General features: G+C 40.8%; 1 long non-coding RNA gene across 1 annotated transcript; it reads left to right on the top strand.

The window, feature by feature from the left end:
• Nucleotides 1–170: 170 nt before the first annotated feature.
• On the top strand, nucleotides 171–22,017 carry LOC141425818 (uncharacterized). The gene is made up of 2 exons (XR_012450955.1): nucleotides 171–292; nucleotides 20,870–22,017. It is a non-coding gene; the product is annotated as an uncharacterized lncRNA (long non-coding RNA).
• Nucleotides 22,018–22,273: the final 256 nt, after the last annotated feature.

The raw sequence follows: 22,273 nt of genomic DNA, 5'->3' as shown, positions 1-22,273 counted from the left end.
TTGACAATGCACAAGCCTTGGTGAGCTCATGAAGGCATTTCTAATGGAGTGGTGGGGAGAGAGTCTGGAATTTTGGGTTCAAGGATATAAATACTGCTGAGTTGAGCAAAAGATCTATTGTCTGTGTTTTAATATCATAAATTTACAACTCTCTTTTTCTTTTCTGTTCCTTTAGAGTCGTTTGGACCCCTTTCGATTGCTCAAGTACAACATTGTGTCTGCGTCAAAATTTACAGACAACACCTGCCCACTTCTGGTTCAAAGGCACAATATCGTCCCAGGAATATTTTTGGTATGTGATTTGAGATAGATGACTCTTTTAGCTAACAGTTATGTGTGATGTTTGCTTTACTTGGAGATCATTCATAGAGTCAACAGGAAGCTAAAGAGAACACAGAAATAGCTTAACTTGAATAACAATCTTTTAAAATTATTATTTTGCGGTACTGGAGATTGAACTCAAGGTTTTCACTCCTGGTACATCAGGGCACTTCGTGAATGTTAATCCCACTGATTTGCTTTCTGTCAGTATGGATTAAATTTACTTCTCTAGAATTTCATCTCGAAGGAGTCATATGATAAATACTCTCTTGTCTGGCCACACTGGGGTTTATCAGTGGTTTTTAAAAGCCTCTCTGGGTAATTTTAATGAGAAACCACAGACTGCATGATCTCTCAAGACACTTCCTGCTTAAAACACACACACATCATGCTTTCATCGGCTAGTCAACAGATGCATTACAAAGTAAATGCAACTTTCTGAAAGGTGCATTTTAGGAATGGAAAGCATGACTGCTGTCATTGTAATAATTATGACAATAGTAACATTAATATTTATTGAGTTTTATACTATGTGCCCAGGCACCATCCTAAGTAATTCCTGTGTATTTTCTTATGGAAAGCCTCGCAGCAACCCAGTGGTTAGGTACAGCACTAATATTAATTCTTATAATAAAAAGATTATGTAATTCATTCAGGGTCAAGCAGCTAGCAAATGGGGATCAGGATTCCAATGCAGATCTTCTCACTATAAACAGAGCACTTTTAATGAAGTCTCTGCAAGTGCTCCACAAGGTAAAGGCTCAGCCTCACTTAAGGAGCAGTGTGAAATGATATCACATGAATTCTCTCAGTGGATGGATGACTTCCAGCTGAGGAGAAGAAAGTAATCTAAACGTTCCCTCAGCAAGAAGGCAGCAGTCTTAGCTCTGCAAGTGCCAAAGGATGGTTTAGACAAAAGAGCAGGACTCAGTACAAATGAGCTGATACATAGGCTTCATCCCGCTCATCTTCTAAGACCAGATAGAGAAAACAAGAGGAGCTCAACCACTGATTTCATTAAAGTGAATTATTTTGTCAGATTTCAATGGAAAAAAATCTGTTTCCAGTTTTCAAAATACACTTTGCTGTCACTGTGAACAGTGGACAATGAGTCTTATTGTGTAGCAAGGGAGTCTTCTTGCCATACCTGGCCAGTCACCAACAATCACCCTGCTTCTGCTGCCTATTGGATCCTGAGTCTTGGCAGATGAGCTTGCTTGGTGGAGGGGAGGGGAGGGAGGGAATCAGCACAATGAAAATCAAATGTCTGTTTCTTTAAATTTCATTCATCTGTGACATCCAAATCCAAGGCGAGTCAGGTGAAGTCGGCCCAGTTCCCTGGAAGAGTGTATTAGCAATTACTCTTGATCACCTGAAACAAAGGTTCCTCTTCAAACACTGGCTGCCAAGCTAAGAGCAAGGCGAACGCCCCAGTCTGCTGAACTGTCTGTCCACTGGGTGACAGTGTTGATCCATTGGAAATAGATGTGTTTTGTCCCTGGGCCAGGAAACTCCAGGTCCCTGAAAGGAAAGACTGCAGCCAGACGGCATTTGGAGGGCCTTGGGAGCTGTGGAGTGAGTCAGTATGGGTTTAGGCTTCCTTTAACTTTCAAGTGAAAACGAGAGGTGAAGAGTCATTCTGTTGTCACATAGGCTCGGTTTCTTTGAGCAAAACACGGCAGAGGATGGATGTGATTTCTATAATAAGCTGACCTGCATTTTTCTCAAAATTTTAATGAAGGCAAAAAGCTTGCAAGGAGCGTTGTGAATAACGAACTGAAAATTACTTCAGTCTTTGTTCAGATTCATTGGGTGTTCATTCTTGCACCAGTGTGCTCGTGTCCAGGGCTACATGCTTTGGCCAAGGCTCTGAAGGACAGATGGTCATTGTGGAATGTTATTTCCACATCACCAGGTTAACATTTTACCAGTTCTGACTCGATCCCTGTCTTGAAAAGGGAAGGCAGAAAGGCGAGGACAAATTCTGCAGTTTCTCATTCAGTGTGGTCAGTGGAAGTGCTGGAGGTGTGTTAACATAGCAGAGGAGCGGGGATGATGGAACCAGCCAGGTCCCATTGTAAAAGGGGCAAGACAGAAAGCGAGAGGAGTGCTTGCTTCCAAAGGCTTTGAGGAGTTGATGGAGGCTATGTATATATTTTTTCTCTTCCACTCTACCTTCCCCAAAACGAGCTGGAGTGGATAATGATTCAAAACGCTGTGACTTTTCATTACAATGTCTTGCGAGCAACGAAGTTGTGTTAATGTGGGCCTTGCTTCAAATTCGTTTTAACCGGGTTAAAAAACTAAAATAGGATGCTCAGTTTTAAAAAGTATATCACAAAGCTTTGTTTATTACCCCCAAATCTTCTTTTTCTTTTTTCTTTATTTGATGCTATTTGGTCCATTCTACTTGTGCTAAATTAGCATATTTTAAAAATTTATTTATTTTTAAATTTTATTCATATGTGCATACAATGTTTGGGTCATTTCTCCCCCCTTCCTCCCTCCCTCCCTTAACCACCCACCCCCTCTCTCCTCCCCCCACCCCCCTCACTTCCACGCAGAAACTATTTTGCCCTTATTTCTAATTTTGTTGTAGAGAGAGTATAAGCAATAATAGGAAGGACCAAGGGTTTTTGCTGGTTGAGATAAGGATAGCTATACAGGGCGTTGACTCACATTAATTTCCTGTGCGTGTGTGTTACCTTCTAGGTTAATTCTTTTTGATCTAACCTTTTCTCTAGTACCTGTTCCCCTTTTCCTATTGGCCTCAGTTGCTTTTAAGGTATCTGCATTAGTTTCTCTGTGTTGAGGGCAACAAATGCTAGCTAGTTTTTTAGGTGTCTTACCTATCCTCACCCCTCCCTTGTGTGCTCTCGCTTTTATCATGTGCTCACAGTCCATTCCCCTTGTTGTGTTTGCCCTTGATCTAATGTCCACATATGAGGGAGAACATACGATTTTTGGTCTTTTGGACCAGGCTAACCTCACTCAGAATGATGTCCTCCAATTCCATCCATTTACCAGCGAATGATAACATTTCGTTCTTTTTCATGGCTGCATAAAATTCCATTGTGTATAAATACCACATTTTCTTAATCCATTCGTCAGTGGTGGGGCATCTTGGCTGTTTCCATAACTTGGCTATTGTGAATAGTGCCGCAATAAACATGGGTGTGCAGGTGCCTCTGGAGTAACCTGTGTCACAGTCTTTTGGGTATATCCCCAAGAGTGGTATTGCTGGATCAAATGGTAGATCTATGTTTAGATTTTTAAGAAGCCTCCAAATTTTTTTCCAGAGTGGTTGTACTAGTCTACATTCCCACAAACAGTGTAAGAGGGTTCCTTTTTCCCCGCATCCTCGCCAACACCTGTTGTTAGTGGTGTTGTTAATGATGGTTATTCTAACAGGGGTGAGGTGGAATCTTAGTGTGGTTTTATAAATTAGCATATTTTATTAGTTACCATAATATAATAAAGATTATTATACAATATAATTATGCAATAAAGGCTTGGGGTTTTTAATAACAAAGGTTTTTGATATTTAAATTACACTAAAACTGTAGTAGTAGTTTCTAAGGGAGTTCTTCTTGAGCTCTGAGAACTTCAAGTGAGGCTTAGAAATAAAGCAGGTTGTCTGGCCACAGATCTGGCTTTCATTGCCTGAGACTCACATGGACAATGAGCAACAGAACAAAGACAGAAGCCAGAATGCCAAGCTCTTGAGCTATAAGTCACTTCCCTGTCTGCTCCTTGACAGCTAAGGCCTTCCCTGACTACCACACCTCCCCTGCATGAGCCTTCCTAGAGACAACTGTAGCCACAGCATTTTATGTTCTCCTCAGTGTATCTTCGGGACACCGTATCAGGGGTTTGGTGGTCATATCCAGCAGGACCAAGCAAGCCATCTGTCCACAGAGGGTTGAAAGACTTATGAGAGGAGGCCTTGGGCAGCAAAGGGAGAGAACTTTCTGGCACTCAACAAAACAGAGCAGTTTCTCCTGGGAAGCAAACCCAACCTGGACTCCTCCATCTGAGCTTTCCCCAGTGAGCACAATGAAGCAAAACTGAGAAGACAGAGAGGAGGGGTGTGTGCTCTCAGGAGCCCTGGACACCCTTACCCTTCTCTGTAGGGACATGCACCGGATCTTTATCTCCCGACTTCTCTTCCTCCTTAGTTTTCCAACCATAAAGGTCTCTGCAGGCTCCTTTTGGTTACTCTGTGAGAAACACCACAGATTATCTCAGGGGAGGGTTCTGCTGCTATAGCGTGACTTTGGGAAGAATAGAAAGAAGAAAAAAAAATCACCCATACTCCTACCACCCAGAAATAAGCACCATTAATGGTTCAGTTCCAATGTTATGATACACCCCGCCACATTGGTCTTGAGGTACATATAGCAAGGCATTCTATTTCCCTATGTCACTAAACATTATTACTATATTCTTTCACTGTAGCATTGTTTGTATTGAATGAATAATATTCCATATATGGGTATTCCAGGATTCATCATTTAATACATTTATTGCTGAATGCTAAATTATTCTAATAAAAACATTTTTTTAAAAAATTAGAGCTGTCTAATGTTGGAATATATAGTCTTACCAAGTGGTGAGTTCTCCTTTTCAGGGGCTAGAAATATATATACATATATATTTTAGGGGGAAGTGGGGTGCAGGAGCTCAGACCCAGGGCCTTGCACGTGCTAAACACATGATCCACCCCTGAGCTCCACCACCAGCACTTAGACTGTAATCTGTAGGAGATATCTCAGAAGGAATTCCTACCTTGAATAGTGCCTTATTCCTGTTCTCAGGGCCCTGTTTCTCTCGGCAATTACTTTCCTTACAGGATCCACCGTCTTTCCCTGGGCTTTGGTCTCTTAACCTTATGATCCTGGATGTCCTCTTCCTTCCTTAATATCAGATTCAGAAAGCACCGATCACAGTTCTTTGTCACCACCATAGGGGTTTGGAGCCCAGGAACAGAATGAGTCCTTTCCTTGGTCAATGTGACCGTATTCAGGCTCGCTAGGTCCAATAATCTTTGGTCTTTAATAGCCAAGCAGACATCCTAGGATACTTTTTAGGATGAATGTAGGAAACAGTTGGCAGAAGAAATGGAAGTGCAGTGAAAGTAAGAAAAGGCCCTTTCAAGGGATGCCCTGCATGTACAATAGCGTTAGTGTGTGTAAGGAATGAAAATTGGGTTCTGTCCTCAGTTGTGAGGTTAGCAATGCCAATTTAATCTCTTAAAATCCTCAGTTCTGACTTTGATCGCACTAGAGTAGGGACTCTTCTTTTGTTGCAACCTTTATAAATGATAATGATAAAGAATCATTATTTGTAGAGTTGATTAGTAATAAAGAATGAAGTTTTTTTGGGGGGTGGTGGTGGTACTGGGGATTGAACTCAGAGCCTCACACTTGCTAGGCAAGCATGGTGCCATTTGAGCCATATTCCCAGTCCTGCTTTTAGTTTGTTTCTCAGAATCTTGTGATAACCTTTCCTGGGAAGCCTCCAACCATGATCTTTCTACCTCTGCCTTTAGAGTAGCTGGGATTATAGATGTGTGGCACCACACCAAGTCCCTAAAGAGTGAATTTAGTAATTAGCCTGTAGCTTTAATTTCCATTTTTGTTCGCTTTCCAAGACAGGGTCTTGTTGTGTATCTCAGGTTGGATTTGTACTCTATGTAGCCCAGGCTGGCTTCTAGCTCCCAGTTGTCCTGCCTCAGTCTCCCAAGTGCTGAGATTACAGGTGTGCGTGCCCATATCAGGCTTTTTATTTGAGAAACTATTGTTGAAGCTATAGAAGCAAAGTCAGCCCTGTGATTTAACTTCAGATAAAGCAATTTGTTGGACGTAGATCAGCAACTGTAATCATCCAACAAAGGGAATACCATATTGCCCTAGGAAAGGTGCTTATGGAGGGTTATGAACACAATTCTAAATGCTCTAATGACACATGGAATGGTAGTGTCCTGGGATGAGAGTTGAGGAACCCCAGGCACTGCTGCCTCCTGGGTGCTACAGATCCTTTTCTCAGCATCCCATGCAGCCTGGAACTCAGCATTTGGGTTTATCAGCAATTCTCTTTATTTAGGAGCCAACTGCCTAGGTTTCAGGGAGAAAAGAACCTTTGCTGGGCACTGGTGGCTCACACCTGTAATCCTAGCTACTCAAGAGGCAGAGATCAGGAGGACTGCGATTTGAAGCCAGGTGGGGCAAATAGTTCACATGACCCTAGCTCAAAAAAACCCATCACAAAAAAGGGCTGGTGGAATGGCTCAGTACTGGCCCTGAGCTCAAGACTCAGTACTGCAAAAAAAAAGAAAAAAGAACCTTTGTTAAGTAATAAATTTCCTAGAAGAGCACTTTCTTTCCTAGTATCTTGTGGTTTTCTCCTTTACAGTTGGACTTGACCCAAATTCTGTCCAAATGATTAATAACACGCATTGAATAATCTAATTTATAAAGCATTCTGTGTATCTTATTTTGGACATGTATCATATTTATAACAATTCCATGAGGTCAACAAACTGAAGGTTGGGGCTAGTGGAGTGGCTCAGGTAGTACCGTGCCTGCCTAGCAAGCATGAGGCCATGAGTTCAAACCCCAGTACCACCAAAAAACAAAACACACACACAAAACCAAACCAAGGGTCATTTATCTGAGTCTGTGTAGTAAAGTTAACAACTTTCTCTATCTACTTATTCTGCTGTACGCCAAAATATGAGGGTAGAGGATGTAAAATGGGATAGATTGTGTAGAAAAGAGTATGGTGGCAACTCAAAAATTAAACTCTGGGTGCATAGCCATGGTCCCAGTTATTTGGGAGGCTGAAGCAGGAGGATTGCTTGAGTCTAGGAGTTCTAGGCCAGCCTGGGCAACATAGCAAGACCATATTCCAAAGAATTGAAAGCAAGAACTCAAACAGATACTTGTTTCATAAAGGCATTAATTCACACAGCCAGTGACAAAGGGCTAAACAAAATGAGGTCTATCTACATACAATGCGCTGTTACTCAGCTTAAACAAGGAACAAAATTTTGATACATGCGACAACATGAACGAACCTTGAAGTTAGTACATGAAATAAGCCAGGAACAAAATGACAAATATTGTATGATTCCACTTATACAAGGAACTTGGAGAGGTCAGAATCATGGAGCCAGGTAAGAGAACAGTGGTTACCAGGGTCTAAGATGGGAGAGAGTTACTGTTTAATGGGTACAGAGTTTCAGTTGGGAAGATGAAAGAATTGCAGAGATGGATAGTGGTGATGGATAATATGACTGTATTTAACTGCATGCTTAAAAATGATTAAAAGATAATTTTTATGTCACACATATATCCTACCATAATAAACAACAATGAAAAGAAAGGCTGTGTGGAAAGAACAACAAATTTCAATTCTAGTCCTGGTCTGTCTCCCACTTGTTGGGTGACCACAGATAATTCATCTTTCTGTTTCTCAGTTTCTTTGTCTGTAAACCAAGGGGACTGGTTTAGATGATCTCAAGGTATCCAATTCAAAGTCAAATCAGAAAAATGCATGTTGTGAGGACAAAACCATAGCCATGTTGGGTTCTGCTGTTGACTTCTTGCCAGATGGCTGATCATCTGTGGAAAAGAGTCACCCTCAATCAAATGACAGAGAAAAAGTCACCTTTGCTATGTTTTTCAGAGTGAATGATAGAGTCACCAGACTTATTTAGATACAAGCCTGTGGGAAGAAGTCCAGACCGAAGATCTATATGCTTTCCAACTTAAAAAAAAAATCAATTAGAGTCTGGAGAAACTACAGGATTAATGTTGGTGAAGTTACCAGGCATGTGCACACCTGCATTCCCAGCCACTTGGGAGGCTGAGGTAGGAGGACCGCTGGAGCCCATGAGTTCTGACCAGCCTGGGCAACATAGCGAGGCCCCATCTCAAAAAAAAAGCACCAAGTTAATTATTTCAGGCTTGCTGGGTAAAAACCACCTATAGTTCATAACTTTAAACAAGTATCATTTTACAGTTTCTGAGTACAAATGTTTATGATCTCAAGAATATAACTCAACAGTTCTTGGAGCCATTACAACACATTTTTCTATATCACAGTAACATTCTTTGTCCTTAACAAGCAGTCTGAGAAACTAATTTCATGACAAGCTATAGAATAAATATAAACTTCACAATAGTTTATAAAGTAAATATTTATAATCTGTTTTTCTTAAATCTATAATGTGCTGGGTTGCTGAGTATTTGTCTTATAAAATACTCACATTTGTTGTTTAATTGCTGGGGCTGGCTTTAGTAATAATTTGCAGCTAGTGTTGGATTAAAGAACACGGAAATGGGCTGGGTGTGTTGGCTCATTTCTATAATCCCAGCTATGCAGGAAGTGGAAATGAGAGGATCATAGTTCTAGGCTAACACTGGGCAAGAAAGTTAGCAATATCCTATTTCAGAAAACAAGCCGGTCATGGTGGTTCATGTCTGTAATCCCAGCTATGTAGGAGGTGGAGGCAGGAGGATTGTAGTCTGAGGCCAGTCCTGGCAAAAAACTCGAGACCGTATCTGAAAAGTAACTGAAGCAAAAGTGCTGGGGTGGGGGTGGGGCATGGCTGAAGAAAGGAAGGAAGGAAGACAGGACTTAGAATTCTCACTAAAACCAGAAAGAGAAAGAATGAGGGCTGACAGAGTAGCTCAAGTAGTAGAACGCCTGCCTAGCAAGCATGAGGCTGGGTTCAAACCCCAGCACTGCCAATTAAAAAAAAAAATCTTATAAAAAACAGCTACAGAAAGAGGAAGAATGAGCTATAAATAGGGAAACCAGTTCTTTTGATCCAGATCCAGAGAGGGTCAAGATTTTGCAGAGAACATTACTGGGCTGGCCAAGTGGCTCCAGTGGGTAGAGCGCCTGCCTAGCAAGTGTGAGGCCCTGAGTTCAAGCCCCAGTACTGCCAAAATTAAAAAGGAAGAGAACATTTCTGTTTGAGTTCTCCTCCTGGGTGCTGGCACTCCTCACCCTCCACTGTTAGTCCTCTGGGAACTGTCTATTCACTATTTTACACAGGCTCCATGATCTCTTTATGTCAGTGACACTCACATTTTTGTCACAGTCTAGACTTCTGACTTGTGCACACACCCAAGCACCTACAAGACCTCTCCACTTGGAAGGGTTTCAAGTACTGCACAGTCAACATGTCCAAAGGCTAAATCCACCTGGATGCAAAACATAAGGTGTGAGAAGAGCTGCAAAAAATGAGATGAGGCCAAGTCTTGTAAGGCCTGATATGACAGGAAAAGAAAGAGAGGAGGAAGGGCACCAAGGGGAAAGGAGGAGAGGCATGGACTTGACCCTAAGAGCAACGAGGAATACTGAAGCATTTTAAGTAGGAAATGGTATAATTAGAGATCCGTGGTTCAGAAAGATCACATTAGGGCAATGCTGCTAATGGATTAGAGAAAGACAAAACTTGTGTAGGGAAGACCTATTCAAGCTACTGAACAATCTGGGTGACAAAAGACAAATGCAGTAGATTTGGAGAGGGGACAATCAATGCTTGGGCCAGAATGTTCAGGGGGAATGCACTGCACCAGTGGCCATCCAGAAGATGCCAGGAAGAATGCCCACAGTTCTAGGAAACTCTAGGGAACAGAGTCACCAACCCTCTCTCTACTGCAGACTTTCATCTCACATTAAACACCCTTCATTCCTTCATTCTCAAAAAACACTTGAGTGCCTACTATATGCCAAATACTACTCTTCATTACAGGGAAGTAGTCACTCACAACAAAGACAAAATCCCCTGTCCTACTGGAGCTTACATTCTAGTGGAGCAAATGACATTATCAAATAAATATGTCGGCAGTGACCAATACTGTAATGAAAAGAGTCAAATGAAGAAAAAGATGGATAATGAGAGGGCAGGTCACAGGAGTGACCCTGGGGGGCTCATTCCTTCTTTCTTTCTTTCTCTCATTCCTTCTCTCTCTCTTTCTATTTCATTCTTTCTTTTCCCTCCCTAAACCTCTTCCTTCCTTTCCTTCCTTCCTTCCTTCATTAATATACCCATAAGTCATTAAAGTACAAAATCATAATTGCTCATTTTTTTCTTTATTCATATATTTACATATGCATACATTGTTTGGGTCATTTCTCCCCTCTTCCCTCCCCTTCCTCTCCCCCACACCTGCCTTGCTTCCAGGCAGAACCTGTTCTGCCCTTTTCTCCAATTTTGTTGAAGAGTAGACATAAGCAATAATGAGAAAGACAAAGCGGTTTTGCTAGTTGAGATAAGGATAGCTATAGAGAGATTCCTAGCATTGCTCCCATGCACAAATGTATTACAACCCGAATTGATTCATCTCTACCTGACTCTACACTACTTCCTGTTCACTTACCCATAGTGACCTCTGTTGTTTTAAGGTTACTGCATTAGTTCCTCTGCAGTGGGGACATCAAACACTTTGAAGTTTTGGGTTTCCTACCTATCCCCATCCCTCCCGTATGTGCTCTCCCCTTGTCACGTGACCCAAGTCCAACAGCATTGCTGCATTTACCCTAGATCTAAAGTCCTCATATGAGGGAGAACATATGATTTTTGGCCTTCTGAGCCTGGCTAACTTCACTTAAGATGATGTTCTCCAGTTCCATCCATTTACTTGCAAATGATAAGATTTCATTCTTCTTCATGGCTGCATAAAATTCCATTGTGTATAAATACCTCATTTTCTTGATCCATTTGTCAGTAGTGGGGGATCTTGGCTGTTTCTAAAACTTGGCTACTGTGAATAGTGCTGCAATAAACATGGGTGTGCAGGTGCCTCTGGAGTAACCTGAGTCTAATTCCTTTGGGTAGATCCCTAGGAGTGGGATTGCTGGATCATATGGCAGATCTATGTTTAGTTTTTTAAGAAGTCTCCATATTGTTTTCCAGAGTGGTTGCACTAGCTTGCATTCCCACCAGCAGTGTAAGAGGGTTCCTTTTTCCCCACATCCTCGCCAACACCTATTGCTGGTGGTGTTTTTGATGATAGCTAGTCTAACAGGGGTGAGGTGGAATCTTAGTGTGGTTTTGATTTGCGTTTTCTTTAAGGCCAGTGATGGTGAGCATTTTTTCATGTGTTTTTTGGCCATTTGAATTTCTTCTTTTGAGAAAGTTCTGTTTAGTTCAGTTGCCCATTTCTTTATTGGTTCATTGATTTGGGGAGAATTTAGTTTTTTAAGTTCCCTATATATTCTGGTTATCAGTCCTTTGATGTGTAGCTGGCAAATAGTTTCTCCCACTCTGTGGGTGGTCTCTTCAGTTTAGAGACCATTTCTTTTGTTGTGCAGAAGCTTTTTAATTTTATAAAGTTCCATTTGCTGGGCTGCTGGGGTTCTACTGAGGAAGTCCTCTCCTATACCTATTACTTCCAGAGTGTTTCCTGCTCCTTCCTGTACTAACGTCAGACTTTTGGGTCTGGTATTTAAGATCCTTGATCCATTTTGAGTTGATACTAGTACAGGGATCTAGTTTCAGCAAAAACCCTCATTAGAACTTAAGGGCAAAATTATCTCTACATATGTAGGTCCGTACTTACGCAGACAGGTTTTTCCCTACATTCATTTGGTTATATTTTTGTTGAAATGTATTTAGTATTCAATGAGGACTTGATTAAAGGCTGCATTTTTTTTAAAGTCTTATTGGGTGAACCTTGAAAATGTTATGCTAAGGGAAAGAAGCATATTGCATGGTTCCATGTATATGAAATTTCCAGAATGGGCAAATCCATGGAGACTGGAAGTAGATTAGTGGTTCCAAAAACTGGGGTAAGGGAGAAATGGGAGGTAACTCCTAGGGGATATAGGGTTTCTTTCAGGGAAATGAGAATGTTCTGGAAGCATATAGTAGTAAGAGTTGCACAACCTTGAAAATATATGAAAAACCATTGGCTCATACAATTTAAAATGGAGTTAGGTGGGTTTTTAAAAGATTACAAAAAAAAAAAAATCTCTTCTCCAATGCTCCCTCAAAAAAAAAAAAATGCTGAGCCAGGCGCCGGTGGCTCATGCCTGTAATCCCAGCTACTCAGGAGGCAGAGATCAGGAGGATCACCATTTGAAGCCAGCCCCAGGCAAATAGTTCGTGAGACGCTATCTCCAAGAAACCCAGAAAAAAAAAAAGGCTGGTGGAGTGGCTCAAGGTGTAGGCCCTGAGCTCCGTAAAACAACAACAAAGTACTGAGAGGGACAGAATGTAGTAAGAGAGCATGGTTCAGAGCCAGTCACACAACTTATTTTTTGCAAAAGAATGTGTGAACTGATTTGCGTGTAGAACTCTGCAGATAGTATACGAACTAGAAATCTGGGTCAGGCAGCAAATGTACCTGAACAAAAAATTATTTTGTACCATAGCTCAACAAGATTTTCTTTTCTTCTAAATTTCTAAATGTACCTTTTAGTCATAAATACATTGAATGATAATAAAGAAGTAGTGATGACCAGGTGTGGTGGCACATGCCTGTGATCCCAGCACCCAGAAGACTGAGGCAGGAAGATCTCAAATCAGAGGCCAGTCCGGGCTAGAGTGATACCTTGTGTCAAAAACAAAACAAACAAAAAAGAGGTAGTGACAATGAAAAAAACTGACATTCTTCCTCCTATTTCTGTCTTTCACTTTATTTTATAGGCATGAAGACCTACATTTTGATTCTTAATCAATTAAGGATCTTTCTGCAAGCAATAGAAACTAATTCTAACTAACTCGGGGAACAGTTAAAGAATTTAGGGTAATTCAGAGTCAAAGGCAAACTTCATTAGTTTACTAATAAAACCTCTAGAGGGGGCTGGAAGTAGGACTCAATGCTTGCCTAGCATGCCTGAGGCCCTGGGTTCAGACCCCCAGCACTGCAGAAAACAAACAAACAACTCTCGCTTCCCCCATGAAAACCAATCAAACCTCAGGAGAGACAGGAGCAGGGCCGCCCCAAGGCTCTCAGCAGCAGACACTCTGGGCCCTCTGTGCAGGGCACTGACCCAGATGGCATCAGCATCTAGCCCCACCCATCTCAGCAAACCTGTGCTTCTCATGGAGCTCATGACAGGTAAAGTCCAATTGGCTCAACCCGAATCCCAGTCCAGTGTGCAAAATACTATCAAAAATCCTCTGTGTAGCCATTTGTGCATACCCAAATTCCATAGCGTAACACGAGTGGAAAGGCTGCTGGGCAATCAATGATTTTAGAAGTTTGTGTCTTTTCTACAGGAAGCCTGGGTGACCTGTTAGGGCTCTTCCTGGGGAAAGTATTGAAAGTGAAATTGCTCTTCAATCTTTTGAGTAAATTATCTTTTTGTTTTGTTTTGCCACTTTTCCCTGCGTGGAACCACAGAGAATGACTGACTAGGCAAATCAAGGAAAAGAGGTATAGGACAGGGAGAAGCAGTGCAAACAGTACAGGCTTAAAAGCTAAACAGCAACTTCTCTCTTAACAGCTTACCCCAAAAGAGCAAAGGAAGATGGGTGACAGGGATGGGGGTGCATCTCAGTGTAGAGTGCATGCTTAACAGGTTCAAGACCGTGGGTTTAGTCCCCAGCATCACCTATCCCCCCCAAAAAAAGATGGGATAGATGCATAATACTTATAGCTATTTTTACAGACTCCTACTTCTCTAAGAAAAAACAAACATTGCACTGAGTTTAACAAAAGAGTTAAGAGTCTGAAGAAAACCAACTAATAATTAACCAATTACAAATAAGTGAATTTTTCATCTTGTTTTCTTTCCAAGACTAATACTTCCTTAAACACGGTTTTGCAAACTTCAAAGTGGCCTCTAAGTATAATCTGCTACAATGGAAAACAAAAATAGCCAGAATAGGAGACTGGGGATGTAGCTTAGTGTAGTGTACTTGTTTAGTAGGCATAAAACCTTGCGTTCAATCCCCAGCACCAAAAATCTAGAAGCAGCTGTTTTAGGCACATCTGATTTGACCCCCAGGACTTAGGATGCAGGTTCTCCTTGAGAGAGAGGCTTCTTATGCAAAACTGCACTAAGAAATTCTCCCAGGACACATGGCAAATCACGAGGATATGGGGTTAGCAGATAAACTAGTGGCCAAAGTTACTGGTAAGAAACAGATTTGTAATGCTGACCTTTGGGAAAAAGTCACAGTGTCATAGATAGATAGAAGAGAAATGAACTCATCTCTTAATGTGAATATACTTTGTAACTTACCCTCAGCAGATCCCACCAGCCAAACTCGGCCAATAAACCTATGGTGCCATTTCAATTTCCAGACTTCCAGGCATATTTACACCAGGGGCTTCTGTATCTTTTTACCTGCAGCCCTTTAAAAAAGTGTTTCTTATAAAAGACTCTGGGAGAAAATGCAAGGAGGTACGGAAATATGGCTGAGGTGGAGTTTCCAATACACAGCTGTTCCTTATCCTTTCTGGGGAGGCTGTGCTTCCAAAGCTAGCCTAGTTTAGTAGTCACAGAGTGGTGATCAATTTTTTAGGTTTGATGAAGTAAAAGGATAGACTTGAGAATTGGAACCTTGAGTCTTAATCCCATTTCTACCACTTCTTTCTGTGGTTTGCCTCAGTTTCCTTGTCTGTAAATTGGAGAGAAAATCACCCACAACTATTGTTGAGATGTTGTGGAGACTGAATGAGTTAGCATACCAACAGGGTCTGGTTTTAAGGGCTGGATTTAACTTAAGTAAATGGGATCTTTATCTGTGGTGCATAGGATTGCTGTGAGAATAAATACCCAGAGGGGAAATGTACTTTCTAAAGAGAAATGTATGCAAAAGCTATAGGAAAACCTTTAAAGAGTTATCATTATTCTGAGGGACTGGGAGTTACACTCCCATGTGACAATACGGCTTTGTCTTTAAGCTTGAGGTGGTGGTGATAAAGACTGGGCGCGGGTGTGTGTGTGTGTGTGTAGTGGTAAGTTAAGTGGATGCCTGGTTTGTTTTTTTAAATACTGCTTCTTGTCCTCACCTCATCTAAGGTCAATCATCAGAGCACCTGACTGCCGGCCTGTGGTACTCATCAGAAACTACGGCAGGCCTCGCCCTCTGAAGTCTTGGTGCAGTAGATTTGGGTGGGGCCTGAGTATCTGTTTTCTGTTTCCTTGTGGGGGGGGGAGGGATTTATGGTTGTCTGGTTTGGTTGGTTTTGGGCTTTTGTGAGACATGGTCTGGCTGTGCTGCTCAGGCTGGCCTCAGCTTCTCAAGTGTTGGAGTCAGCAGCGTGTGCCATCATACCCAGCTTCTTTGTCTTATTTTCTTATTTGTTTTGTTCTGTTGGTGTCTTTTCTTTCTTCCTTCCTTTTCTTCCCCAGGTCTTTTTTTTTTTTAAAACAGACCCTGACACAATTTTTCTATGCAACCAGGTTAAAAGCAGACCACTTTGCTCCACCTCTAGGAAGAGATTAGCACAGTTTATCTTAGCTGTATTTTTTTTTTTTCACCTACATTGCTCTGGATGACCTCACCCTTGGGATATATGTATTCCTATTATGGAAATTTAGACACCTTTAAAAAGAATAAACAGAAGCTAGACAACAAAATAAGTAGAAACCTGAAAAAACAAGGATGATTGGCATCTTATGCAGATGTGTGGCTTACAAGGGTGAAAGTGACCAGGACTAGACAGTTATCCTACTGGGAACATCTTTGCTTTGGAAGCTGGAGGTGCTCAGCAGGAGCAGCAAATGAAGCCCTCACATAGAACATCTGCAGTGCACTCACAATTCTGGCACTACCCATCTTCATATCTGCAGCCCAGAGTGGACAAAACAATGTATTGATATGTTCAATGATAGTGTATAGCACCTGCTTCCTAGGCAACAGCTGAGGCTGGGTAAGTTGATGAACACCATGACCTATGAGGAATGCCCTGACCCAGGAAGTGGACCCAAAGACAGAGGCACCGGGAAACATCAGGCAAATTTTTCAATTAGAATAAAATAGCAGCCAACATTGGTGCAAGCATTTGACATGTATTAATCTCATTTTTCTATCATTGTCAACCTGCAAGCCAAGTATCTGTAAAATGAGAATACCTGCCAGAGTAAACAAGAGTTTAAAATCACTGGTAGGGCCTGGTATGCTGGAAGAATTGCAAAGTTAGAATGTTACAAAAGGCAGAATCAAAAAAGAGGCATGACAATGATAACTGATGACTTACTATTATGCTTCCTCCTCACTGAAGCCTGCCAATTGCCTTCTAAAATAGGAACAATCATCTCTGAGAAGGAGGAAACTGGAGCCCTGGGAGGTGCCCACATAGGTCAAGTGCTCAAGAGGTCAAGACCTGAGACTTCAACCTAGTTGACTTCAAATCTAGTGTTCTCTCTGCTTTTCCTCAGCAAAGTCCCAAGGTTCAGTCTTGTTCTGGAGCACCCAGAGAGCTGAAACAGCAGCTCTCCCTGGAGACCAGAAAGGGCCTAACAGATTCTTTCAATCCAGTAGTTTGGCATCTGCCACTGTCACACCATTGTATGACCCTTTAAATATCATGTCAAGTTTTATTTTTTAAAAATTATCTCTGTGAGATTTTGTTCCATGCTGTTTGTTCAAACTCTCTATTCCTCTGGTTTCCATGCCACGTGTCCTAATTCTATCCCTTTGACCGCTGAGTTTTATGCTTCAAGCTTAGCCCAGATAATAGTGTAGGAGTGGAGGGCGATCCCCTTCTTGGAGATCATCAGGAGTCACGGCTAACATCCCTGAACCAAGACAGGTCAACAACAGGAAAACAACAAATTTATTTGATCAGTTTTACGTGATAAGGGAGCTTCAGATTGAAGACTCCAAAGACCCAGGGTGTACTGTTCATTTTTATGCTTAAGTTTTATGAAGCATGGACCATCTGGACCTGCTGTGTACCAATGGAGTTGGATAAAGGACACGAGCTAATCCTAAAAGGCTAGAGAAACCCAGCAGGGCCTGTCTGTCTGAATTCCTCTTGACTTGTTTTATAGCATTCCTACTCCCTGGGTATGGGTTATGGAGCAGCACCCCTCTGGAAGAAGGCTCTTATGAGCTACTCAGACAAGGTAGGTCAGAGAATCTCTTTATGGCCAGCTCCAAGTAGAAAGGCAGGAGAGTAGAGCAATATTTTTAGGCTTTATGGCTTGCTTTGGGGGGAAGTCATAAACTTAAAAAAAAGAGTAAGAGCCAGACAACCGATCAAGTTTCTGTGATCTGCCTTTAGGAAAAAAAAAATTTAGTTTTTGTGACTTTCTTGGAGGCAGGAAAGAAAGGGAGCGGGGCAAGAGAAGGCCAGAGAGACTTGGATTCTGAGGCTTTTACTCTGGGGTGTTATTTTCTGAGCCCCAACCATAGTTAACACTTTATGGAGGGTTTCTTCTCTGGCTGGCACTGTCTCAATCCCTTTCCCAGTTAATAATGGAATTTAATTCTCACAATAATTCTGTGAATCAAATGGTTATTATTGTCCACTTTGAAAATGATGACAAAACCAAGCAACAAAAGAAAAAATGCATAATTTGGATTTAACCAAGATTTAAATCATTTGTGCATCAAAGAACCCTACCCAAGAGAGTGAAAAGTAAACTACAGAAGGGGCAAAATGTCTGCAAAGCATGTATCTGATAAGGGATTAATATCTAGAATAAACCAAGAACTGCAACTACAACTCAACAAACAAATCAATTAAAAAATAGACAAAAGTCTTGAATAGCCATTTCTCTAAAGAAGATAAACAAATAGCCTCAACTTTCTTCAGTTTTTCCCTCCTTTGTGAAGTGCCTTTATTGTTCATCTTCTGGATATCACTTAATATCGCTGCCTGCTCCTTTTTTGGGTTCCTTTGCAGGTTCCTTCTTATGTCCTGACCTCTAAATTGTAGAGCCCCAGGGCTCTGTCTGAGTTCTCTGTTCATGACATTAAACACTGTCCAAAATGCTAACATTGCCCAGTCTGGATCCTTCTAAATTTAGACGTATATATCAGACTGTGTATTCAACATTCCCATTTGCTACTTAATAGGTATTTCGTATTTATCCAAAACCAGCTCCTGACTTGCTTGCTGCCCCATCCAGTAAGAAATCTATTTTTCTAGATGCATTGATCAAAATCCTTACAATCATCTAGACTTCCCCTTTCTCACACTGCACTCATTACATCAGCAAACCATATTGGCTCCACGTTCTCCATCTATCCATAATTTGACCACTCCTCGCTCTTCACCACCAACCCTCAGCACTCACATGGATGACTACAGTGGCCAACAGGTCTTCTCTCCATTCCTGACAGACTTCCATACAAAACTAAGAACTGATTTTAAACTTGACAATGCTTCAAAACCTGTAACACAGCATGTTATCCACTGCTTAAAATCCCCTGATCAATTTCTGTCTCATTCAGAGTTAAAGCCCTGTTGGTCACAAAGACCTACTTCAACCGGCAGTCCGTTTCTCACTGGGCTTCAGCCACTTGCCTCCTTGATCCTGTCTCAAGGCCCTTCACTTTCTGCTTCTGCAATACTTTCCTATCTGGTGTTTGTGGGGTTGGTCCCCTCACTCCTTTCTTATCTGACTACCCTGTATAAAAAAGAATTCTCTACTCCTCCTCACCCCATGCCTCTTATTTAATTGGCTTTATTTTTTGTGTAGTATTTACCTTCACCTGATTAACTCTGTGTAACTCTCCCCGCCAGTATTCAATGGAGACAAGGAATTTTGCGGTAAACAAAAATCCTTCAAGATACAAGCCCATAGTGAAAATTGTGTCAGGGTGCTTGGTTGTTAAATGCTGACAACCTCTGTATTACCTCTTTCCAGGTTGTTTTGTTTCATAGTTGTTTTTGTGTTAGGGATTGAACCCAGGGCTTCATGGATGCTAAGAACATTGCTCTACCACTGAGTTACACCTCCAACCTAGGTTTTGAAGTTCATTTGAAACTAAAACTCAACACATTATTAAGCTGGATGCCAGGGACACACACCTGTAATCCCAGCTACTTGTGAGGTTGAGAAAGGGAGGTCGCAGTTCAAGGCCAGCTCTGCGAAACAGTTCACGAGATTCCATCTCCAAAATAACCAGGACAAAATGGACTGGAGGGGTGGCTCAGGGGATAGAGCACCTGCTTTGCAAACACAAAGTCCTGAGTTCAAACCCCAGTCCTACCAAAAAACAAAAAAACCAAACACAACGTTATTAAGAAAAAAATGTGGAATTTTTGCATTGGAACTGATCATAAGTTATACAAACTGAAGATTTTTTTCCAGTTTAATATTCACTGAATTATGATCAAGTTATTCCTGCAAGACCTGCACACTACAGCCCTGCCCCCTTATCACTAGGCTCCAGGGTTATCCTATAAGGCGAGAGCTTGAATATAAGTGGAACAGAAAGATTTCTTCTGAGGTGAATATAACCCCAAATATGAAACATTCTCAACTTACCAATTTTAAAAAACTGTACTTTTCTCCCTTACTATTATAAATATTCTCACATTCATTGTGTCTGTATGTAGGGGGGGAACTGACTTAAAATCATCTTTATGTCACTGTTTAGAAATAATCAGGTTCTTCAGCTTTCATAAAACATTCACATACGTATTTTGTACTGTAACCTTGTCACTGGATATTACTGCTCATGTATCATAGCTTAATCTTCTAAGTTCAAGTCAAGATAAATGGCTTCATGGTCAATAGCCAGGTGTGGGTGCCAAAGATGTAAAGTATTTCAGAACCATGCAGAACTCCATTTCAGCCAGTCTTGGCTCTGCAGATTGGTTTAGAAATAACATGGATTCTTTTGTTACTGATATTAAGATAAACCAGAAAATCCTATTTTGTACTTTCAGGATAGCCCTTCATGGTTGTGCTATCCAATGCAAAGGAATCAAGGGAGCTGCGGGGCACTATTGCTCTTTTTGAATTCATATACTTCTAAGTACTCGTGCTGGTACTTCAGGCAGTCAGTGCATGATGATCTGAGGTCCACTTCATTCTTAACTGTATTAAGTTCCGGGTGGAACCAGCTTAACTCTTTCCTTTCCTCTGCCTCCTTTTCTTACCCTTGCTTCCCAATCTCCAAAGTTGAATATTCTCAAGTTATTGCTATTTCTGTACCTTAGCACAGAGCGACAAACTTGGCTTTATACAGAAGAGTTGTATCTCTTTCTGAACAAATCATAATCGTTGTGCTTTTTTCTTAGAGGAAACTGTGGCTCAAATGATTTCTCTGAGCTTTAGTTAGTTTTGTTCAGAATTCAAGTCTATTGACTTCCAAAGTCAAGGGCTCTGTACTGTCTCCTAGAGGTTAGTTATAAAATAAAACGTGTACACAGGCAGCTTATCATATGTGATAAGAACACATGTTGGTATGTTTAGATTTAATTCAGATATTGGTCCTGCTGTTTGATTGAGGGAGGAAAGTACTGGACATGCCTTGTTATCTTCCAACTATATATTCAAGTCTATCGTATGTGTATTTTCTCACAGGGACACATTTGAAGACCTTTCTTAGAATAAATAGGGCTATATTTTTATGGCCAGATTCTAAAAATGTTTCATTAACTTTTTACAGATGTACATTCAGGGAAAATTACTATTCGCCAACTTTATTTTCAATGGTTACAGCACGTCTGCTAAAGACCTTCGAAAGCAAATTGTGAAGACAAGGCATGATTACCATATGGGATATTTTCTACCCAGTGACTTCAGAATCCGGTACAGTAACTACGCGCATCCTACCTCATTTCATACTTACAAAGTCTCAGGCAAGGGCCAAGTTTCAAAAGCTGCCTTTATGGGTATTTATTCCTCACATCACATCTTTTCTGGAAAGAGGTGGCTTATTTATTTAAAAGTTGAGTTCAAGGAAGGCCACTTTCTTTTTAACCAGCATTTAGTCTATAGAGCCATTTTGGGGTTCCCAGGAATGTTCCCAAGAGTCTAGATAAGCCAACTTGACCCCTCTGTCCCCAAAATATTGTCCATGGGATGTTAAGTTCTCTCTGGATGTCAGTGTCTTTTCTGTCAGGAAGGTGAGATTTGTCAACAAATACAACCTGCTGTGTGGGAATAGTGAAAATGGAAGTTTAAACTTATACTGCTGTTTTCACACCACCAAACTATCATGTCAAGTACTTAAATGAAGATATAAAAGTTCGGCTAACAAAAGGCTTTCTCAGACAAGTGTTACCTTTTTTGTATACTAAATATTAAAAAATATTATCAAAGAAAAATAGAGATGAAAGGAACATGAAGGGTTTTTTTCTTTTAGATACTAATCCATTATAAACAGCACAATAAAAAAGATACACACACAAAAATGAGGATGTATAGATTTTATTGGAGACTTTTAAGCATAGGAGGAACAATACAGACATATACAAATCTACAGCTGGGTTCTTGTAAAATCCTTTAATAATAAAGTTGACTATGATGTGATAAAATACAAAAAGTGATTAATAAAGTACTGTGTTAAAAAAGATATTTGCACAACCACATTCACAGCAGCATTAGTCGTAAGAGTCAAGAGGTTTGGAAGCAATCCAAATGTCCATAGAAGACAAACATAACAAAGTGAGGCAAATATGTAGATTATTCAGGCTTAAAGAAGAAAATTCTATCATATGCTATCATATGGATGAAACTTCAGGAATGAACAAAGTAAAGGCCAGCGACTGCGGGAAAGTTAAAGGGGGAGTCGCTATTTGATGGGTAAGAGCTTCATATTTGTAAGATGAAGAACTTCTGGATATCTATTTTACTAAAATGTGAATATACTTAACTTTCTCAATGGTATTCTTAAAAACAGTTATGATGGTAAAATTTATGGATGTGTTTTTGTCCCAATTAAAAAGAGTTCTTTGCCCTGCCTCCAAAGACTATAATTTTGAATCTTGAGCTGGAGTCATACAGTTGTAATATACAAAATTTAAGAAATAAAAAGATAAAAATGAAATATTCCCAAAGACCATTTTGT

Source organism: Castor canadensis, chromosome 8 (genome assembly GCF_047511655.1).
Source record: "Castor canadensis chromosome 8, mCasCan1.hap1v2, whole genome shotgun sequence".
Classification (NCBI taxonomy): domain Eukaryota; kingdom Metazoa; phylum Chordata; class Mammalia; order Rodentia; family Castoridae; genus Castor; species Castor canadensis.
This window is presented reverse-complemented; position numbering and strand designations above follow the sequence as displayed.